Genomic DNA, 22,322 nt, shown 5'->3' with positions numbered 1-22,322 from the left:
TTTAAGATTCAGATTTTGGATGCGAGCTTTTAATTGCTATGACAGCAATGTGTTTACTGTGTCTAAAGATATGCAAACTGCTTTATGAGTAACTCAGTAGTCTACTATGTGTTTGTTTGTGATCTTATTTTGTTAGGGGCTGATCCACAGCTCTTTGAAGTCCATGGAAATTTTTTCATTGACTTCAAAGGGGTTTTGGCTCAGACCCTTATCCTTAAATACTGAATAGATTAACAACTGATTTGTGAATAGTTTGCAATGCCAAAAGGAAGGGAAAAAAGCCAGCATTTACAAAATTATATATCTGGCAAATACTATTTGACCATCTTCTATTAATATGTGTATTAATATTAAGCCACTACCACAATGGCATATGTACACTACTGGGCTGCCAGAACAGTGTAGGAGAAAAGTAGTGTTCTACATACGGAAATATTTAATGATATCCTTGTATTTTACACACAGCTTCACCTAAGCCTCTTCCAAGAGCGAGGCCACTGGAGTATTCAAGGATGCACAACCATTTCCTAGGCAGAAGTTCTTTCCCAGATGTTCAGTTTGACCTGGGGCAACTCAATCAAAATCTGTAAGGTTTCCAACATTTCTAGTGGGGATTTATTTTTAAAAATGTGGCATATGGATTTTTCTGGCAATAATGAAATATAGCTGTGCACACTCCATTAAATAAAATGAGACTGTAATCCTTAAAACTGTGTGAGTAACTGGAATTGGAAATCTGGGACCTGGGAAAAAGGGAAAAGGTTCAGGGTGAAGAAAGGGAAGAGCTTCAGGAAAAAACATTTGAAGAGGTGACCTGTACAGAATATGGAAAACATGGACTCAAAAGACATATAGTCATCCTGAAGGGATGGGTAGATACAGCATTGTACAATTGACTCAGAAAAAAAAAAAAAAAAAATCAGATAAAAAGATGGGGAGTGACTTAATAAAATTATTTCAATAAGTAGATTTTTGTAATGCTTTCTGTGGAATTGTATCTCAACCTATTGCTGCTTAAAGGAATAAAAACGCTGCTTTTGGTAATTAACTGTCTTGTTTTGCACTACAGCAGTTTTGTGACTTTTGAAGCAGTAAGAAAGGCTTAAGAAACCCTACCTCCATAAATTCAGTTCCAGTTTCAAAGAACTTAAAATATTAATAGACAAAACAAAACAAACAAAAAAAAATAAAATGACTCAGTAAAATATTCCTGGGCTTTCTTCTGGAGATGGGGCCTGACCCCTTATTTTGTGCAGCCTTTCACCCCAAGACAAACTGGAAATGTTAGGATTCAGTAAAAATCTTTCCCCCACTATGGTCCAGGATGCCCGATCACAAAATGAGCAATATCACAGAGAACCGCATTTTCTGTGTGAGACCCCTGGAGCTCAGCAGAACCATCCTTTCCAGGTGCATGTTCCTCTACCTCATTTCTTTCCCTTTATTTTTCCAGAAAATGTCCCTAAGAACCCTTTTCCCCTCCTTACTTCTTTCAAGCGTCAAAACAGTTTTTCTCTCTTTTTTATACATCAGGACAGTATTTCTTCTTTCAGTGTGTCCTATTTAAACTTACATTTAGGAGACCTTTCTACAGTGATCTCTGCAAGAGCATCATGACCCTCTCCCTGATGAACAAATGACCCTGTACCTGTAATGGCTGTATGCACCTGCATTGCTGTCTGTGTACGTGCTAAATAACTCCTTTCCCTCCGCTTAATAGATAAGAACATTACTGAGTGCAGTTGGCACTTAGTAATAATAAATAACAATAACAATAATATTAATTTAATTCCATCTAATGGAATAATTTGCCGTCTAATCACGGTAATAAAGAGAGTCCATTATGCCACCAAAATTGTTTGCTAAACGGGAGCCTTTCTACAGAGTAACTCGAGCAGCTGCTGCTGAGGTCTTGTCATATTGCAGAAGCACTCGGCTGGCCAAAACTTCCTGGTGCAGAGACATCAGTCTCGCTCCCCGTTGGCTGCTGAGTTCGCTCTGTAGAGAGCCAGTAGTGCTGTCAGCTCTGCGCCTTTGATGGACAGTGGAACTCAGTAATGATGTGCTTGAGTAACGTATTGCTTTTTGCATGAGCAGTGGGTTGCACTGTCAGTGGCGGTTGTGGGAGAGTTGGTAGTTTTGGTAGGAAAAGAACAAATCTGAAGCCATTAGGAATATGAAGGGAAATTGATGCTGCCTTCTTCATTGCCTGTAAAATTCAAATGCAGAGAACTACTGCCGTACTTTCCTCTGTTCTTTCCTTAGCCTAAAGAGATACTGTGTAAACGGTAAGAGATGTGTAAAAGAATATCAAAAATGAACAGATATTTGAGAATTTTTGTTCAATGCAAAAGAGCAGAGCCAGTAAGACTCATTCCTGTTACAACCCGGACTGAAAAATTTAACTTTAGGCACAGTTTAAGCACCTAACTCTATCGTAGTGACTCACAAACCCCTATCCTAACTACTGAGGCGCATCAGTATTCACAGGTGTCTCCATTTTTTGCTGCAAGACTTACAGAGCACCTTAAAACTCCGTTACTGCACATACCCAAAGCCATCGTCTTGACAGAGGCAAGCAGCCCAGCAGCTGGTTTTACCTACGTCTGCTTAGGATTGCATTTCTGGGCATCCTGTCGCCTGCCTCTCCCAGGGAACCCAATGCACAGGGACTGTGCTGGATTTTGTGCAAAAGGCATCAGCTCTTGTTCAGCAGCGTGGTAGGAGAGTTTGTAACACTGATGACAGCAGCTGGTTTTCACTTCATGTTTTACACAGATGTCCTCCTTCACGTCAGGCGTCTCCAACTTACACTTGCCACAACTCATGAGAATGCCTTAACTGTTAGACTTAATATAATTCTGCTTTACTGTCTTTATGGCCCCTGAACTACCTAAATTTGTTTACTCCATTTTTTTAGGGAAAGACAAACAAGATAGTACAAGGTAAAGTATGATGTAGATGGGCATCCACCCAAATATATGGTCTTATTCTGTTACAGCTGTTGTATAACTTATATTTCTCTCCTAAGTCTGAGAGTGTTTTTGCTTATTACTAGAAGATCACGCACGAGCACTTATCATCAAGTATACTGTAAATTCAAACCCTACCTTATTTAATGATAGTTTGCTTATATTATCAAATCTTATATACGCATAAAAAGATACAAGACTGAATATCTCAGTATAAAAATAGACTCAATAAGGCCCAGATTTCCACAGTTAAGGTGCGGGAGAGAAAATTTAGCAACACAAGTGTAGGACCTGTTGTGCTACATGTTCTAGGCTCAGTGATAAAGCTTTTTGGAAGGAATACTCAGGAGACAGCTTTGCTCATCTTTCAGGGGTACCTCCTTGTGCTTGAAATGGGCCGATGCGTAGCTAAACGTGAGGTCAGCCGCATCACATCACTCTGTTGGTGGCTGTACAAAGCGGTGTGCCTTAAGGACTGCAGCCCAATGGGTTGTGGAGGTGGTCTTTGGGCTTGGGTCTTTCACCCAGCTGTGGAAGCTGCTGTTCCCTTTCTCTCTCAGTAAACCAGCACATTTCCCAGTGTTAGTTTTACAATTCTGGCTTCTAAAACACGTTCTCAATATTAATTTCCCTAAGAATAATTTTTCATCAAGTGATTTACAGAGTGAAAATTATTCTCGAAGAAAGTGGCTGGAAAGCATGAACGGAAAGACAAGTAGTGCCGGGTGTTCCCAAAGGAGTTTGCTGGGAAAGTGGAAATGCAAAAGTTAACTTGCTGTGATAAATTGGACTTGCAACTAGGAAGCTGCGGAGAGCTCTGCAGCCCAGTCTAAGCCACAACATGCCCACATGCATATATTTTTCTATTTTGCCTCTTTAGCTTTAAGCTTGCAGAAAGTCAAAACCAAATGCTTAAAACGTCCGGTAACCAGATGTGGGGTGAGTGACAGACACATATAACAGCAGTAACAGGTTGAAGTAAATAACTGTCGTCCTTAGCCATACACATCTGCAAATCCCAAGAGTGCTTTGTCTTTACATGTATAGCTGAATCTTATGGTAAAAGCTATATTATCTGCTTAATGGACTTTGCTGTTCCCAGTAATTCATGCTTTGGGTTTAAATGTGTTTGATCATGGTTCATAAGAATGCTTTTTTTTTTTCCTTTCCTTTTTTTTTTTCTTTTTTTTTTTTTCTTCTGTGTAATTCAAAGGTCTTTGGGAAGCTGGGATCTTTTCATGATTTAATTAAGAGGGATCATATATTTTCCTTCTGTGATATTTCCCTTTCAGCTCAGTTTTGCTAAATCATAAACTTAACTACATTAGATCTAGTGATATGCAAATGAGTCCTTTAAAAATCCACCCCCTAAGCTCCAGAGACATGTGGGGTGTATTACACGTAGAAATCAGAGCCTCTGGGGTTCATCTGTTGTTAGTCCTGTCACAAGTGACATCCTTGAATACACAGTGGTGTTTTTTCCCCCCTCCCTCAAAGTACTTATTTGCAGATTGTAGCATTTTGAAGCTTTGAAGTGGCACCTACAACTAAACTGCCACCCACACTTTCCTCTATTTAGGTCAGAGTCACTTCAAACTAGAAAGAAAAAGCCACACATGCACAGACACACACACAGAGACACACACAAACAAAACTGATGCAGAGAAAATCAAATAATGAGGTGCAGCCACCCAAGGCTGGTGTGAAAATCAACATATGGGGAATTATTGCGAGCGTTGGGCTCTGCTTCAAATGGGCTTGTTTTGCCTGGAACCCTGAGATGAGCTGAAAAAGGCAGAGTTGGTTGCTTCGCTAATCGCTGAGCTACCTGCAGAGAAACAGGCAACCATAAAAAGAAACAAAACAATAGAGAAATAGATACGGAGGGAGCCTCTGCTGAATGGCGTAGGATGGGCTAGCTGGCACCTTCAGGAGCATTTCTAAACATGCGGGTTAACAATACCTTCTGCAGCAGTCATTACAAAAGCCAGACCGTGGGTTTTAGACACTCCTCTGTTGCTTGGGCACCTGCATGGAGCACTTTCCAACACCATCACAGTGAGGGGCAGATGTGACTCCATTGCACTGGGTTGCCCGCTGCCAAGAGTGAAGATTTAGGTGGACCTCTGCTTTAAGTGTTGAAGTAGCAGGTAAAGCGAACAGCAGGACCGTTCTTGTGGATTTGTAGTCTGGAGAATTCAAAGGATGTCATTTGATGGGATGCAGTTTTTTAGCCTGACATGCTTGGGGGAAAAGGGGAAAAAAAAAAAAAAAAAGGAAAAAAAAAAAGGAAGATTAAAAAAAGTTTAAAAATTCTTAAATCACTGAAAAAATCAATTATAGAATTGCACCTGCATTCTCAGGGGTATACAACAATGTGACAGGAAAAAAAAAAAAAAAAACAAACAAAAAACCACTGTCCAAAACAAGTGGGTGGATTCTGTTCATAGAGCTCCAATTTTAGGTTGATGTCTATGACTGGTAAGATGAGTCACTTTTGGAAGATGTCCGTCTCTCTCCTTGCACTTAGACACTCTAATTTTCTTTTCATAAATTAAATCAAATCATCTTGAAAAGGAAATAAAATACTAATTTAGTTTTATTGTTTTCATTCATATTTTTGTGGCTGTTAGGCTACATTGTAATATGTATTTAAATACCAGTGCATTCATGGATTTGGTACAATGTAATGGTTAACATTGGACATTTTTGGTAAGAAAGCTTTCTCTTTAACAAAATTAAGAAATGTGACAGTATAAAGAGGTTTTGGGGATTCAGATTTCATTTTTTTTCCCCAGAAAAAATGTGTAACTTATTTCTCTGTATGTCTGTATGCAAACAAAGCACATGTCAAAGCTTGGCAGAAAACTGAATTTCAAAAATGTCAGAATTTCCAGGAGGAGCGACATTCTTTAGCCCTGTGGAGAAAAGAGAGGATTTGAACTTAAACATGACAAGAAGGACAAGAAAATAAGACAAAAAGAAGTAATGGCCTTCATCATAGAGCAACTAAAAACGTGTTTTAACTTCCATGGAAATTGATATATATTGGGCATCCAAGTAGAAGCACAATGCTAAAATACCATTGCAAACCCAGACTACTTATCTAAAACCAAACAGAAAATTCCAAGACAAACCAAACGCTTGTCTATGTTAACATTTTAGTTCAGATCAGGAGTTCCCCTTTTCACTGACACTTCTGATGTTCCCATTCCAGATATACTTGAACTAGATGATGCACTCCCAAAGACCACCAATGAACTCCTGAAGTGGTTTAACCCCAGCTGGCAACTAGAACCACACAGTCACTCACCCACCCTCAGCTTTTCCCCCAAAGAAGGGTAGGGGGGAAGAGGAAAAAAAAAAGAGGGGAAAGATTGAGATAAGGACAGTTTAATAGAAAGAGTAACAGAAAAGGACAAATAACAATAATAATAGTGACACGGGTCACTCCCACCGCCTGGTGAATTTGCATCTTCCTGAGCAGTGATTGCGGATTCCCACCCCTGCCCAACCCCCATTTATATACTAATCATAATGTCTATGGTATGGAATATTCCATCGGCCATTCCATCGTTCTGTCTGTACTTCTATGGGGAGCTGATAAAAATCCTTGAGAAGTGTAAATATCACTTAGCAACAACTAAAAACAATAGGTATCATTGACATTCCTTTCACAGCAATCTCTAGGAAGAAAATTAACTCTTTCCCAGCTGAAACCAGGACAACTCCAGATGCCCATAGGTGTACAGTCTGCAGAACCACACTGAGGTGGTCCCCTGAAATTCATATGATATGAAGATGTTTTTCCAGCCATTGGTTAAAAATCCTTGCCTCCACTGATGAAGGTAAATACCTAAAGATTAGTGGGGTCATATTCCTGAGAAACATGAGGTGGTAAAATGTGACTGTGTTTGTGTGTGTGTGTGTATGTGTGTATGTAATACAGTTATAACCATGCCAACAAAGAAAATATTGCCAGTACTGATACTACAGAGACCTTAGCACCATATTGTACTGTGGTGAATATTTCTTTCTTTGTTCCGCTCTAGTTTTATACCCTTCTTAAACCATATTATTGAGAGTGGTTCCCATATCCCCTAGTAGTGATTAGTCAGTCATGAGTGAGAAAGTTTCAAAAGAGATTGTGTATATATACAATAAAATAATTTTTCATTTTTACAGCTGTAATAAAAGCAGGAAAAAGGAGAAATGAAAACAAAAACCAGCCAAACAAAAAAAAAATTAAATAAAAACAGTGAATGCTACTAAAAGGAGAAATAAAAGACAAACATAGCAATGGCAGGTCAGGATTCAGATAGAGTCCTCAAATCATAGAGGAAATGTGAAAAACATTCAGCACCAGTATTCAACCAGCAATATGCATAAAACAAAAAGATATTAATCCCTGGATGATGCACATCTCTCACCCGAGGCAGACTCAAACTAACTAGAAGAGTCTAGCACTTATCATGAAAATTACGTGAAGGATTATAAGACCAACATCCCAATAATTCTTACGGAGGAAGCACAAACTATAAAATCCCTAATGCCAGTTATTTAGTGAGGTGTAGGTTTCTTTTTCTCTTTCTTCTTCTTTTATTTCAGCTTGACAAAGAAAACTCATCTAAACAATAGAAATACCTCCTGTGCTGTAGGAGGTATTTCCATCCAAAATCTATCTGAGTAATAATGTGGTTTGAAAAAACATCACAGAAGCTCACTGAAAATATTACTGAACATACACCCCAGAGCGACAATATGGCTTACTGTTCACGTAAGGGAGATGAAAATCAAGCTAAAATACAGGCTAAGTGACATGCCCAGGGTCTCACCAGTATTTTGTGTCAGACTAGGGGTGTGAACTGAGGCTAATGTTCTGATCAGTACTTGACTACACAGACTTTGATTTAAATAGCGTTACTTACAGCAGAGGTAGCAGTAAATCCTGAACTTGCAGCCAGGAAAGTGAAGCAGAGACAGAGGAAGTGGTTTGCATATAAGTAAATTTGTGGAAGATCTGGCAATTAAACGTACAATTTCTAAGACTGGAAGCAGCATCTTAATCACAAGACCATGCTTTCTAACCAGCAGGGGACTATTTTTTTTTTTTTTTTGCTTATGTTCTACTCGCAGATAAGTACTATTTAGCAAGAAGTTGGGTAACATTATCAATCTGGAATGTGCAGAAGCTAAAGTTTGCCACACACTTAGGAGGAATTTACACAATGTTAGATTATTGCTAGAATCAGTTGAAAAATTCAATTTGGAAGACACCGATGGCAACATCCAGGCTCACTGGTATTAAAAAGTTTTGAACTCAGAACTAGCTAAACCAGGAGCAAATAAGGGCTTGCAAGACCAGGCAGCAAAATATTTATCAGCTCATTCCCTGAAAAGTCTTTAAAGCCTTTTTTTTTTCTTTTTTTTTTTTGTCTTTGTCTTTTTTTTTTTATTTTCTGTTTTCACCTTAACAACTCCTCAAAGCTTGCCTCTGGCGCACCTTCTACACAGGGGAGAACATCTCTGATTCCTTCAGCTTTGAAGCTATAAAGTCACAGCACCCTTGTTCAGCCATGTGGCTTCTTTAAATGGGCTTGAAACATAGTCTCTGCTGAAAACTTAGTCGAGGTAAGAAACAGCAACTCAGAAACAAGCAAGCATTTTTGGGTCAGGAGAATACAAAATACATTAAATCTCTTTATACAGAAAAAAATAGAAGGCATAAGTCCTTTAACCCAGTAACCTAAAGCACATAGAAGAAGAAGCCTTTGTTGACTTTCCTCAATGTGCTTTCATAATTTGTTTTAACATTTTCTGTTCACCTATGTTCCTAAAAACTGGTTTTCAAACTGCCTTACACAGTACTTCTTCCTGACATCATTCTTTCATTCAATTTTGATAGGCCATTCAGACAACTGTTTATATCATCTCATTTGTTCTCTGGGGAAAAGGCTTCCACCCGTTCATCCAGACATAAATAGCACACAGAGAAGTGCTAAAACTGATTTAGACACAATAAATGTAAAATATTACAGAACATTCTCACTTTCTTTACAGATATACAAAAATATTTGTACTCCACTCCAGTTGCTGCCTAACTCTTGGCTTCTTCCAGTCACATACATGATTCCCAAACTTGTTTCTGTCCTATTAAAATTCTTTGGCTTCTCTATCACTTATAAACTCTTCTGGGATTTACAGACTAGACATTCCTTGTTCTAGGTCATTACAGGACTTGGTCTGATGGATACATTCAGCGTATGCCTAACAGATCAGGCGTTTCAGAAGACATAACTAAAGGCAAGTATGCTGACAAGAATCCTTTTCAAATCCATAGTTTGCCTACTGGTTCAGGAAACAGGAGATTTGAGATCGATTTCCACCTTTTTCAAGGAGGAACTTAAAAGCTGCTTCTTAGTTACAGGGGTTTTGTTGCTGGAGGTGGGTATGGGTATAGTCTAAATTATTTATATTAAAACTGTCCATTTTGCATGCCATTGCTAAGAAATATGTATGAACTTTATTGTTAAGTTTATTACTTAAGCATTTAAGTGAATGTGCAGAGCTCTATATTGCAATGCTTTTACCTCTGTTTTAAACTCATAATTCTAAAAGGAGACAGGACTAGAATGAAAAACATCTTTGTGTCATATGAGTGCCTCATCACTAGGATACTGGTCTTTTTCACTTCTTTGTTGTTCCTTTCCTGAAGCCCACACTCCTCCCCAGATTCCATGACAGCGGTGCCCCAGCACAAAGAGAATAGTTGTCACAGCTGTGATGGCCCAGGGCTTAAAGTATAGGTGCTGCAATAATGAGCACTATGGTGCCTAAGATCCTTTTTGTCTCACTTTCCCAAAAAGGATAACACTCATATCTGATAAAGTGTGTTTCTTTCAGAGATCTCAGAACATTTCTGTGGAAGTCAATATCATTGTTTTACAGGTAAGACATTAAGCGAATTATTCAGCTGCAAAGTGGCTAAACTGAAAATGAAACCAAACCCTAAGCTTTTGATACTCCTAACAGTTGGATCTGCCCAGCTCGGACCCATATATATATGGCAAACATCTAGTGTCTGTTCTGAATGATATTTCATGGAGTGAAGTTTTGTTATTGAGGTATGAGCCTTACCATTTCAAAGCTTGAGCCCCCCCTCTCTGCTTCTTTGCTTCTTGCCTTGTTCCTTTCATGGATGTGGTGGGTTGACCTTGGCTGAACTCCCAGTGCCCACCAAGCCTTTCTATCACCCTCCTCCTCAGCAGGACAGGGCCGGGGAGAAAATACTGAAAAAAACCTCATGAGTTAAGATAAAGGCGGTTTGATAAAGCAAAAGCAAAGGCCACACATGGAAGCAAAAGAAAACAGAAGATTTATTCTCTACTTCCCCTCAGCAGGTGATGCCCAGCCACTTCTAGGGAAGTAGGGCTTCAGTACACATAGTGGTTGCTCCAGAAGACCATTGTAATAACGAATCCCCCCCCCTCCCCGCCCCCCTTTCTCTTAGCTTTTATTGCTGAGCAGGTGACATATGGTATGGAATATCCCTTTGGTCACTTTGGGTCAGCTGTCCCCTCCCAAGATCTCGCCCACCCCCTAGCCTACTGGTGAGGGGTAAATGTCGAAGAGACAGCCTTGGTGCTATTGGAGCACTGCTAGCCAAAACACTTGTGTGTTATCAACAGCTTTCTAGCTACCAATACAAAGCACGGCACTATGAAGGCTTCTGTAGGGAAAATTAACTACATCTCAGCCAGACCCAATACAGTGGAGTACAGGAAGAAGGTACCCAGCTGATTCACGACATTACTAATGTGTTGTCCGAGTGAATATCATATACAACAATATACATTTAAACAGAAGAATGTGAGCCACTTCGGTAGGCTTTTAAACAAAATTAATGAATAACATCTCTAGGAGGGTCCATAGGTTTCTTATAAAGAACCCAAAATATTCTTTAAGCACAGTTTCTTGGTCCTATGATGGCAGTAAAGAAAAAGCTTGTGTGGTGAAGTACAAAGCATATTTGAAACCAGTGCATCATTAGGTCAAAATGCAGAGTTACCTTGAAAAAAATTTGTGATTAACTACTGTCTACTTCTCCCCATTTCTTCTCTGCTGTCTGCCTCCTTTTCTTCCACCCAGCCTCTCCACAAACTCGGTCTTTTTTGCTGGGTGTATTGGAAAATAAATTAGTTGAATTTGTGCTATCAGGGAGTCTGTCATTAGGGGGATATTTGTCTTTTTCTGCTTCCCTTGTGGTTTCTATCAAAGGTTCAAGCATGTAGGCTATATCTCTCTTTATCTCTATTGTGTTTTAACTTAGAAGGGAAAGAAAACAAGAAAGATATTTTATCTCCTTATGTACCATATAAGGATCAGTTGCATTGAGGTAGCACCCATATCTGTCTCCTGTTTCACTTGTCCACAAATTGTTTGGGCCAACTGACCAAACTGAAACAAAAAGCGAGAATGTGATTTAGATAAGATTCTCCTGTGTTACTAAACTATTGAAAGTCTGGACAGCAGTGCTGGTTTGAGGAGTCTCTATTCTTCTTTGAGCTTATTTTAGGTATGACTTTCTGTAACTTTTAAAGCAGCAAAAAAAATAAAGAAAACAAAAGGGTCATTTTAGCAAGGAACCATTTGATCTAGTTGTTTCTTCAATTCGAAGTATAACTGTATTTCCTTATTACTAATATGAATATAGAATTACCTTGAAACCTCAAATTAGTTCAGTTAAACTTGAATGGTTAACCAAACATGTATGTCTCTTACCATGCATATATCTTCATCCTGTCAAATGCAGGGAAAAAAATCACCAGTTAGAGTTTTTGCCTCGGATTTCAAAGACCTTCTGAGGCCAGTCAGTCTGTGAATGGAGTAAGTTAACATTTCTTATTATCCCTCCCGAAATACAGAGTGCTACGGAAAGAACAAAAACCACAACAAATCATCCAGAAACAAATACATCCGTTCAAATGACTCAAGTCTTATGAATTTTATCAGAGTGCAAACCATATTTTAGGGAGCAAGTCTAGCGTGGTGTGAGAACACTTTTCTTTTCTTTTTTTTTTTCTCCAAATGACTGTCTCTGTGTTTTTCATTAAACCAATGTTGTACTGAAGTACTTACATAGCTGTGTGCCCATAGAGAGCTTCATGTGCTCTGATTTGACCAAATACTTAAGCACTTCATAAAATAAACATTATGGTGATTGAGCAATAAATGTGATATGGGTGAAGCCAGTTGCATTTAGTAGTACTTTTCACATTGCCAAATAAGAAATGTCTGACCCCTTTATATATATAACGTACTTCCCATAAACTTGCATTTTTCATGCTACAATGTCCAAAATTTCTGCTGCCTTTTTTTTTTTTTTTTTTTCCCTAATTTTGCATTTAAATGTACAAAGAAGCAATTACTTGCTTGGACAAAAGGGAAAAAAAAAAAAAAAAAGAAAAGAAAAAGAACACAGCCTGCATTCTAATGTTTAACACTGGTGCTAATTCTGAGTACTCTATTCTTGGATGATTTGCTTTCTGGCTATAGAAAGCAACCAGTAAGAAAGGGGAAGATTGTGAATGAGACAGAGGTGAAAACATAGCCAAAGATGACTTAAGTGGTGATAAAAATACAGTGGCTGGGACAGATGTCTGAATTATTCATTTCTGGTGATGCCATAAACACGGCACGGGGCCAGCTGTAATATACATCTTGGAGGTCACATAGATAATGAAGTCAGTTGTTTATTTCAATAAAAATCATAGGAAGGAGTTTTGATTAAATAATAAGGATGTGTTAGCCATGATTTCTTTGAATACTTTTAAAGCGAATGTAGGGGAGGGTGGAGGAAATCTCTTTTTCAATGAGAAACACGGTAAAAGGATTTTACGTTCTGATACAGCTATTTAATTCCTTCATTTTGATATGAAAATACTACTGCTTTCAAAACCTGAGACATGTCAAAGTGTCAGGCAGCTCCTGTGACTCTATGGTAACCAGTACCTTTTCCCAGTTTTCCCTTTGCATTACATTTGCTTACTGTCCTATGCCACTTATAATATAAACTCTTTGGGGCATGAACTGGCTTTTTATTGTCTGTATAGAAGTCAAGCAAGGTTTGAGTGGCTTTTAATTTGATCCAGTAGACATGGCTATACCTTCTCTTTATCAGTAGCTGGTGGAAGTGGTCTGTCCCAGAGAATGATCTGGATCCTACAGGGCTGGCTCAGAACAAGCATTTAATTAATCTGTGCACATCTCTGATAGTCTGTTTATGTAAAGTTGCGTGATATGAAAATGTTTTCTAATGGCAGCTGTATTTAAACTGATCATCTGCCTAATACTTTGACATGTCTCAGATCTGAGATATCCTGTCAATATAGAGGGATTATGTCAGCGTGTCACTGATGCGTGGGAAATTGCTTTACTGTCATACCACTGAGATCTTTGATTCCTACAAGATAAGAGAGAACAGTGTTCATAAAGTATGCTAGTTTTCCAATGGAATTTGAGTGTTTAAGTTTCTTGGTGGTTTTTGTTTGGTTGGTTGGTTGGTTGGGTTTTTTGGGGGGGGAGGAGGGGGTAAGTGGTCTGAGAATGCAGCCTACGTTTGATTTTACATGTAATATGCCTACAGGAAGAAAGAACTGGAAATCTATTTACTGTTTTTTTCATCAACGTGTTTTCAGACCAGGCCTACTCAGCTGTGCTAGTTTAGACCTAAATTAACTTAGCATAGGATTTTGCATCCGACATTAGACAAAAACAGAGGTGTAGAGGAGTAGGAACAGGGTGTGTATAGAAATAATCCCCAGAATATTGTCCCGGGCTGAATTCTCGTCCATGTCTGTTGGTTAATTTCTATTCCAGACCATTCTACAAAAAGCAGTGCATTGCCCCCAGCTCTGCTGGGCTACTCAGGTCTGGGGGTCAACCACATAAAATGCATTGAACAAGCTTCTGGAGACACTGGGTGGACAGCAAGAGATATGAGATCTTTCTCAAATATGCAGAAGATACTGTTTTCCTCAGATGTTGGTGACGTCTAGTAGAAATTTTCTTGCAGTCTGAAATGAGACTGAGTCATTTGGGGAACAGCAAAGCCAGAAAACCTAAAGTTCACTAAGAATTCCTCTTGACTCCTGACTGCCACCAAGTTATTTTTTACAGCCCGTTCTCATGGTTGTTTTTGCCAACCGGCTCTTGAATATCCCTGTAGTACGTTTGCTGCTTCTGAAGGTAATCTATTCCACAGTCTATTGGTTTGTCTTGTAAGAGAACATTTACAAATGTGTGAAGATGTGGATAGAACAAAAAAGGTTCTGGTCATACATATTTAAAAGTGAAGTTGCATGAGGCTTCAACTTAGAAGATAACACTGTATATTTATTTATCTTTTTAAAGCATTGTTGTAGTTCCTGGAGCTCTCCTTGACATCTTATCTATCACGGTGCTTCCACTGAATATTCTAACACTGTGCTGCTTTTAATCTTCAGATGTAAACAAAAGCTTATTTTTTCATACCACCACCACAACTTGACAAAAGAAGAGGCTGAATATTGATTTATCTGCAAAAAGAAACTGTCCAAAGATAATTCAAAACACCTCCCGATCTACTAAATATCCATTATGTGTGATGTTCTTTTTTTCTTTTCTTAACTTGGATTCTCACAGACCGTATTAGTAGGGAGCATACTCCAGGAGCTGAAAGCTGCAACTTTGCTTCATGATTGTAACTTTTTGATTTGCACTAGGCACCGTAAAGGGAAGAATGATAAATCAGTGGTATAGTGCACTCTCACCTTGAATACTATGTTCCATTTTGGTCAACTCGACATGGCAGGAATAGAAAAGTCTCGAGAAAAGCAATGAAAATGACTAAGGTTTCCAGATGAGGAGAGATTAAAAACCCTGGAACTATTTAGGTCTCGGTTCCCCTGGTCTTTACTCCCATCTGTAATTCACCTGGCATCATGAGAGATTAACCAAAGCTGGCCGAGACTTGGACTACTGACATTGTTTATCTGCAGAAGCATTTCCAGGTCTCTTATCACTGCATATCTACATGTCTACTATTCCCATGATGAAGTGAAGTCAGTGGCACAAGTACGTATTTAAGGGCAGCAGGACTGTGTCCTTAATCTGAGGAGCGTGAGACGAGAGTAAGAGAAAATGTTTTCTTTTAGATTACAAATTACTTGGATAAGATATTTTTATCATGATGTGTGTGCACAATGCCGAGCAGAGCGTGTTCCAATGATTCCAAAATACAAATGTGAAATACGAAGAAAGACAGAGCTGGCAGTGATGTATAAATAATAAGTGACATGGAAAAAGCCCATTAAGAGTGCTCTTAATTTAGTTCTGTCTTAATTATACTATTAGGGTAAATGTCACCAGATGATTCATCTGTATACAATTCCAAATTATTTTTTCTGGAATGCATAGAAAGGATTTATCCAGAAAACATATTTTATAATACTATTAACCCTATAGTTATTTTATATTTTATAGTACTATTAACCTGCTCTATAGGTGGCAGGAGAGTTTACTGTCTTCCTTTATTCAACTTTTATGGCAAAGTTGGTTCTGGGAACTGGACAACTGGAGGTTAAATACATGAATTGTCAGCATACTTTTTCACCACCTTTGTTCCAGGTTTGTTGTACCCATATCAATTAAACAACTTCTGATTTTAAACAACATTCTATGTCACTGATTGGCAAGTCCAAGATCCTAGGTAGTTCTCAGCAGAGGGACACAATGAAATGATTAATAGTCAAAATAACTAAAGAACTAGTAATAAATCATTAAAAAAATCAAATTACTTGATATTCAGCTCTGACCCACTATACCTAGGAAGTCAGTGTCAAAAGCTATAATTACCCTTTTCATAAAATGGATGGTTTATGGTTCCACCAGAAATATGCAGATAAGAGAATAACATCAAAATTCATAACTGCTCAGATTTTTCAGAAATAGTCATCATTTTTTAGGGAAAGAAAATGTTACCATCTGGCCTCTGTGGGTAGAGATCAAACACAGAGCTGAAATGCTGCAGTTTGTTACCATTCATCACAGAGCAGAGGTAACCTCACTAAGGGCTTCACTCTTAGCCTTTCATAAAAAAGCATGCCAGGCATGTTAGGGTTTTTTTAAAAACAGAACAAAGCAAAACAACACAAAACAAAACTACAAAAACCCAGAAACTTTCCTCCATGAAACAGGTATAGGTTGAATTTCTTTTTTTTTTTTATTATTATTTTAATTTTTTTTATGTCTGCACGGAGTTATGAGCACTCATTCAATCAGAAGCTCAGATGAAAAATATTAATGTCATCAGATGTTGTTATTTGATCCTGACGCTGATCTTTTACATACCCAAATTGAAAATGAGGTGTTTTGAAAGCAGGCAATGGGTGCTGAGTGCTTCAAAAGTTTGGCCCTGAGCACTTGAGAAAAAGACCTCTTTGTTACAGGTCTTTCTGGTGTTTCACATCTGTGGTAGGTAATGTCATGGGAGTGTCCTTTGTCATTCTGCATTAATGGTGCCTGTCAGGCACAGAACACTAATACCTTACAGTCAGACTTGTGACCCGGCACATCGATCTTACAGATGGCACCTTTGCTTATACCTGAGTTTGCCCGTATACATTCTAACCAGTTTTTTTTTAAATCTGTAACGAAAAGCTTTTTACAGGAGCTTGGCATGCGGCTCCTGTTGCTAATCCAATCCTTCAGACTCAAAAATCATCCTTCTTGCATGGTAAGAGGGGAAAAAAAAAAGAAAAAGAACTCACCTGGGAATCTAGGCAGCCACCACTACATCATTTGTCTTCCTTCAGCAATCCAAAAATCCAGATTTTAATATCTGCTAATGGGCTAAGAACATGCAAACCTTCATCTTTGTCATGTCCTAAGCAGTCACTGTTTGATAAAGCACTGGAAAAAGCCCTTAGGTGCTATCGAGGCCAATGGATAAAAATATGTATTTAAATGTATTTCCACCATGTATAGCTGGGATCAAGACTTGCTCATACCTCCTACAGGTCTCTGCTGCAGACTTTCTGGGTAAAGAAAAAGATCCTTTCCCAGAACTTTCTGCAGACAAACATAAAAGAGAAAGGAATGGCATTAATGAATCCTTAGTCTCCAGGGATACAGCCTAATGCATGTTAAGAACTCTCAATAGCACATTATCAACTAATAGGAAAAAAAAAAAAAAGTGTATATATGTATTATTAGGTCGGAGTATTTTGACCTAAGGACAAACCTGTTTCAGAATCTCTTGTGGAGTCCCATTCACAGAGAGAAGAGCAAAATGATGCCTAAACACTTTTTTTTAGAAAGTTCAAAGACACACTATAAAAGGTCATTTTACCAGGGATTCCTCATTATCAAATTCTCAGAGAGTAATGGAATAGAAATTTATAAAGTGAACAATACGAACTATACAAATGGGGGAATAAAGGCAAGCAAGCTCATGTAAAAAACACATAAACACATAAAATGGATAAAAAAGCGAATCCTTTTGTCTTAATAATTTTACCAAAACTATGTGTCAATTCTTCAACAATGACAAAATTGAGTAGTCATTTTGCCATCTTAAATTTCATTTCCTCAGTTTTTTTCTGCCTAACTGGTTTACTTTTTTTAAAACATGCTATGTCTTCCTCCCGGTCTGAACTTCCTTAGGACTGTAACTGTCATTGTGGCTTATTCATCTTCTTTATTCTTCTTATATTAATAACTCAACCTATTCCTTTAAACCAAAGCAATTTGGCACAATTATTCCACAACCTTTGTGTTATGTCCATTTTATGATACTTAGTAGATGAGTGGATGAATATATTAGCAGATTAGTAGATGATCATAAACATTTAGAGTACAATTTCACCTAAAGATATTAGCTATTACATGCAGGAATCTCTTCAGTTTTCAAATTTAAATACAACTTCCAATTAAAACAAAGTGTTTATTCTATTCTTAGAACCAGATTTATCACATAAGAGAATTTTGAGTAAATTGTTCAGAAACTTTGTAAAACTCTTGGTCTAGAAATAGTCAAGGTGTTTTTTTGTTGTTTGGTTTGTTTATTTTTTGTAGCTAGAACAAGTTCATTCCTCTATATGAAGGAAAAGAAATAACAAAACCCAAACAAACAATTTTTTTTTTTTCTTATTTCCAACAGAATCTTTTACTGGAATGTACTCTTTGCTACTAATGTTAATCCATATGATACAATCTTAACCAGACTAATGTCAGAGACACTACCATCTTTTTCTTCCCCCATTATAAGATCATAATCTGTTTTAGTCAGTTAAAGATCCAAATCTTCCTGTAGTAGATCTTAAGCAATCAGTTTTAAATGTGTCACGTCAGATTGGCCTTTTGCTACATTAACTTTAAACTAGAATGAATTACTCTACTTATACCTGTCCTACTGTAATCTAATTTTACCAGTCTCCCTATGCGTTATTACCTTTGAACAGCAGCTGGTCTCTTCAGTGACTGTCCATTAGTATCTCTGAACATGAGATAACTCCACCTTCCTGATGAAGAGCAATGAAGAAAGATGTGTCACAGAGGCTAATTTGGTGCACCTAAATTATGTGAAATGCAGGTGAAATTTGTGCCTTGTAACATAATTTAAAGAAAACAACTACCATTGTTAAATACATGTTTATGAAAAACATGTGTGCAGTAAACCCCTCATTCTCATCCCATACAATGTCTTCCAGTAAATCAGAGTCTCAAGAAATCCCTTTTTAAAGACAAGTACTGCAGTTTGTTTCATGATCATATTAATAATTGGAGAAAGAGACAAGTCAAGTTTTGAAACTTCCATGTTATCCCCTATCTAATCTGTGGATATTTATACTTTGCCCCATCTTTGGTTGGCTCTGCATTGTATGAAGGATTTAGGAGCCTCACTTTTGAGCATCAGCAATTTATATTAATCTAAAGTGAAAAATGAAGACTATCCAATTTGTCCTATTTTTTAAATTTATTAAAGATAAAATGAAACAATAGTTGCTGTCTTAAATAAAACTCCATTTAAAAACCATTTGTTTTCATAGAATCATAGAAGAATTCAGATTTGAAGGGACCTTTAAAGGTCATCTGGTCCACCCACCCTGTGTTGAGCAGAGATGTCTCCAGCTAGATCAGCTTGTCAGAGCCTCATCCAACCTGACCTTGAATGTTTCCAGGGATGGGGCATGCACCACCTCTCTGGGCAACTTGAGTCAGTGTCTCACGACCCTCATCGAAAAAAATTTCTTCCTTATAAAAAAATTCTTCCTCTAAATGTACCCTCTTTTACTTTAAAGCCAGTGGCCCTTGTCCTTTCAAAATAGGCCCAGCTAAAAAGTTTGTCCTTACCTTTTTTACTAGCCCCTTTTAAGTACTGAAAGGCTGCAATAAGGTCTCCCTGGAGTTTTCTCTTTTCCAGGCTGAACAACCCAAACACTGTCAGCTTGTCCTCATAGGAGAGGTGATCCATCCCTCCGACCATTTTTGTGGCCCTCCTCTGGACACACCCCAACAGGACCATGTCCTTCCTGTCCTGAGGGCTCCAGAGCTGGACACTGTACTCCAAGTGGGAGTACATGAAAGCACAGTAGAGGGGCAGAATAACCTCCCTTGACCTGCTTGCCATGCTTCTTTTGATGCACCCCAGGATACGGTTGGCCTTGTGGCTTGCCTGCTCATCTGCAGTTTTTCATCCATCAGTATCCCCAAGCCTTTCTCAGCAGCACTGTTCTCAGTCCCTTCATTCCTCAGCCTGTATTGATACTGGGGGCTGCCCTGAACCATGTGCAAGACCCTGCACTTGGCCTTATTGAACCTCCTGAGGTTCACACAGGCCCACTTCTGGAGCTTGTCCAGGTCCCTCTTATGGCTTCCCTTCCCTCCAGCGTGTCAACTGCACCACTCAGCTTGGTGTCACCTGCAAACTTGCTGAGGTTGCACTTGATCCCACTGTCTATGTCACTGATGAAGATATTAAAGAGTATTGGTTCCAAGATGGACTCCTGAGGAATGGCACTTGTCACTGACAAGTGACAACCCCTTATTTTGTGGAGGACTTGAGGACTGAATCACATCTTCAAGTCTATCTCTTAATTTTTCAGTATTGTTTCCATGATTTCTTGTGACAGAATAACATGCACAGCGTAATGAGTTTACCACAGCCATAAAGTTTATTGACTTAGACTTTTATCTCAAAACATGGATATTTATGTGAGTAGATCGATGGATCACAGATGTTCACAGATGACCTAGCCAGTGGCATTATTCAATATAAAACAAAAATACTTTTCATCAGCCCACAGCTTCTGCAAATTTGCATCTCTTCAATCCTTTCATATTTTTTCAAAGTGCCTAAAATATTTATGTGCCCAACATAAACAACACTAAGTGATTAAATAATGTAGCAGAATTAAGTTTAAAATCTTTGAGGTCTAGGAAAGAAGCTCTGGAATAGATTGCATAGGAAGACGTGGAACCTTCACCCTTACCAGAACTGAGGCTATTAGGCAAATGTAGACTGATAGTAAACTAGATAGCATGAACACTCAATCTGATTGCAGAACTGACCCATGGAGAAGATGTCCACTCGAGAATCTCACCAGTTCTAACTTCCATGAGAAAATGAAAATTTAATATTTTCCATGTTTTATCAATAGCAAATATTGTTGCATGGATTTTCAATAAATATGAACATTGGAGTTGTGATGCTAACAATACCATTAGAATCACTGAATTATTTTTTTATCAGTTCTGCACTTAGGCTTGGAGATAAATAGATGGTGAAAGATACTCATACAAGCTATTTTTGTCCCCTAAAGGCTTTAGTGGCTTATTATAATCAGAGATAGAAAGTTATTTGCAGGGGTGATTCATGCAGACTATCTTAAATTCTTGCTGGAAATTGCCCTCGAAGTTTCTAAAAGATTCTTTGTTGCCCATAACAAGAACACCTGATGTAGGTGTGTGATGTTTGGGAGGTTCTTTAGTGAGTATGAAAGGTCAAATATGAACACCTCAGACTTCACCAAACCGCATCATTATTGAAGACTGGGCTGAAATTTTTTTCACAACTCTATTTTTAGGCTTATATAAAACATAGAAGTCCAGACATAGAGAATATGTAAGAAGTCTATTAAAAAAAAAAAAAAAAAAAGTGTGTCTTAGAGAAGCCTATCAGGCATATCTTGTTTAAAATGAGTTTTATTTTATCCTCATCCATCAGAATTGAGAAAATCATGTCATCATTTAACTAGTCTTCTGATAGTTGTGTTTGAAAATCCATGGCATTCATGCAATAAAGATAATAATAAATGCTTTACCTTATGCATACTTTTTTTTTTTCTTCTGATGCACTCCCGAGTTCACCAAATGGAACCTTTCTTCAAAATAATTATTCACCAGTGTCGTCAGAGAGAAAAAGAAAACAGCAAACCCCCACCTTTTAACTATGTTTTCTTGTTTTAATGTCAATATCCATATTTATAGAGGAAAAAGGACTTCTCTAACAAGACAGGAAAAATAGATGGCAAAGCAGGAACCATATCTTCCCTGTGTTAGTGACACTTCAGTTCCATAAGTGTCCAAGGTCTCACTATACCTCAGAGTGTTAGTGAAGAATTTTATTTTCGGGCTTTGGAGAATTTAAATTCATAGGAATTTAAGAGAGTACTCTCATTGAAGAAGGAGTCCTTTCCAATTGTTCTTTTCAAAGAAACAGACATTTTAGTATGGCAATTAGCTAGTTTACTTAACTGAGAAGCAAATATTCCTGTGATCACTCAGGCTAACAGTGAAAGCAAGCAAGAACAAATCCATACTCTAATGACTGCAGATGGCAATACCATTCCACATCTCATCTCTTACCATTGTAAATTCTCTTACTAATACCCTTGTATGCCCGTTTATGGACTTGGGGATTTTTTTTTTTTTTTTTTTTTCATGTTACTCCACATTTCCCACTGGTGTTAGTAATTAAAAGTCTCCAGAGAGGACTAAAGTTAATCTGAGCTCTTGTTCTGGCTCTGAGTTTCATAATTATAAGTTGCTACATTCATGGCTTTTTATGCAAGTCCCAATGCTCTATGCACTGCCATAGCAGTGCTGCTACTCTTCCTTTTGGGGAAGCAAGGGCAGAAGGGTATTTCATTTATTCCCTGGAAGCTGACTATATGTCAAGTCAGGCTTGAAAGCAGCAACCTGGAGCACAGAAGCTACAGATGCTTCTGTGGGACAGGTTTCTTGGCTTTCCAGCATGGGACCAATTACAGTAGCAATTACATCACAGTTTTAGCCAAAATCCTCCTTTTG

This window comes from Vanellus vanellus (assembly GCF_965231255.1).
Source record: "Vanellus vanellus genome assembly, chromosome: Z".
NCBI lineage: Eukaryota > Metazoa > Chordata > Aves > Charadriiformes > Charadriidae > Vanellus > Vanellus vanellus.
This window is presented reverse-complemented; position numbering follows the sequence as displayed.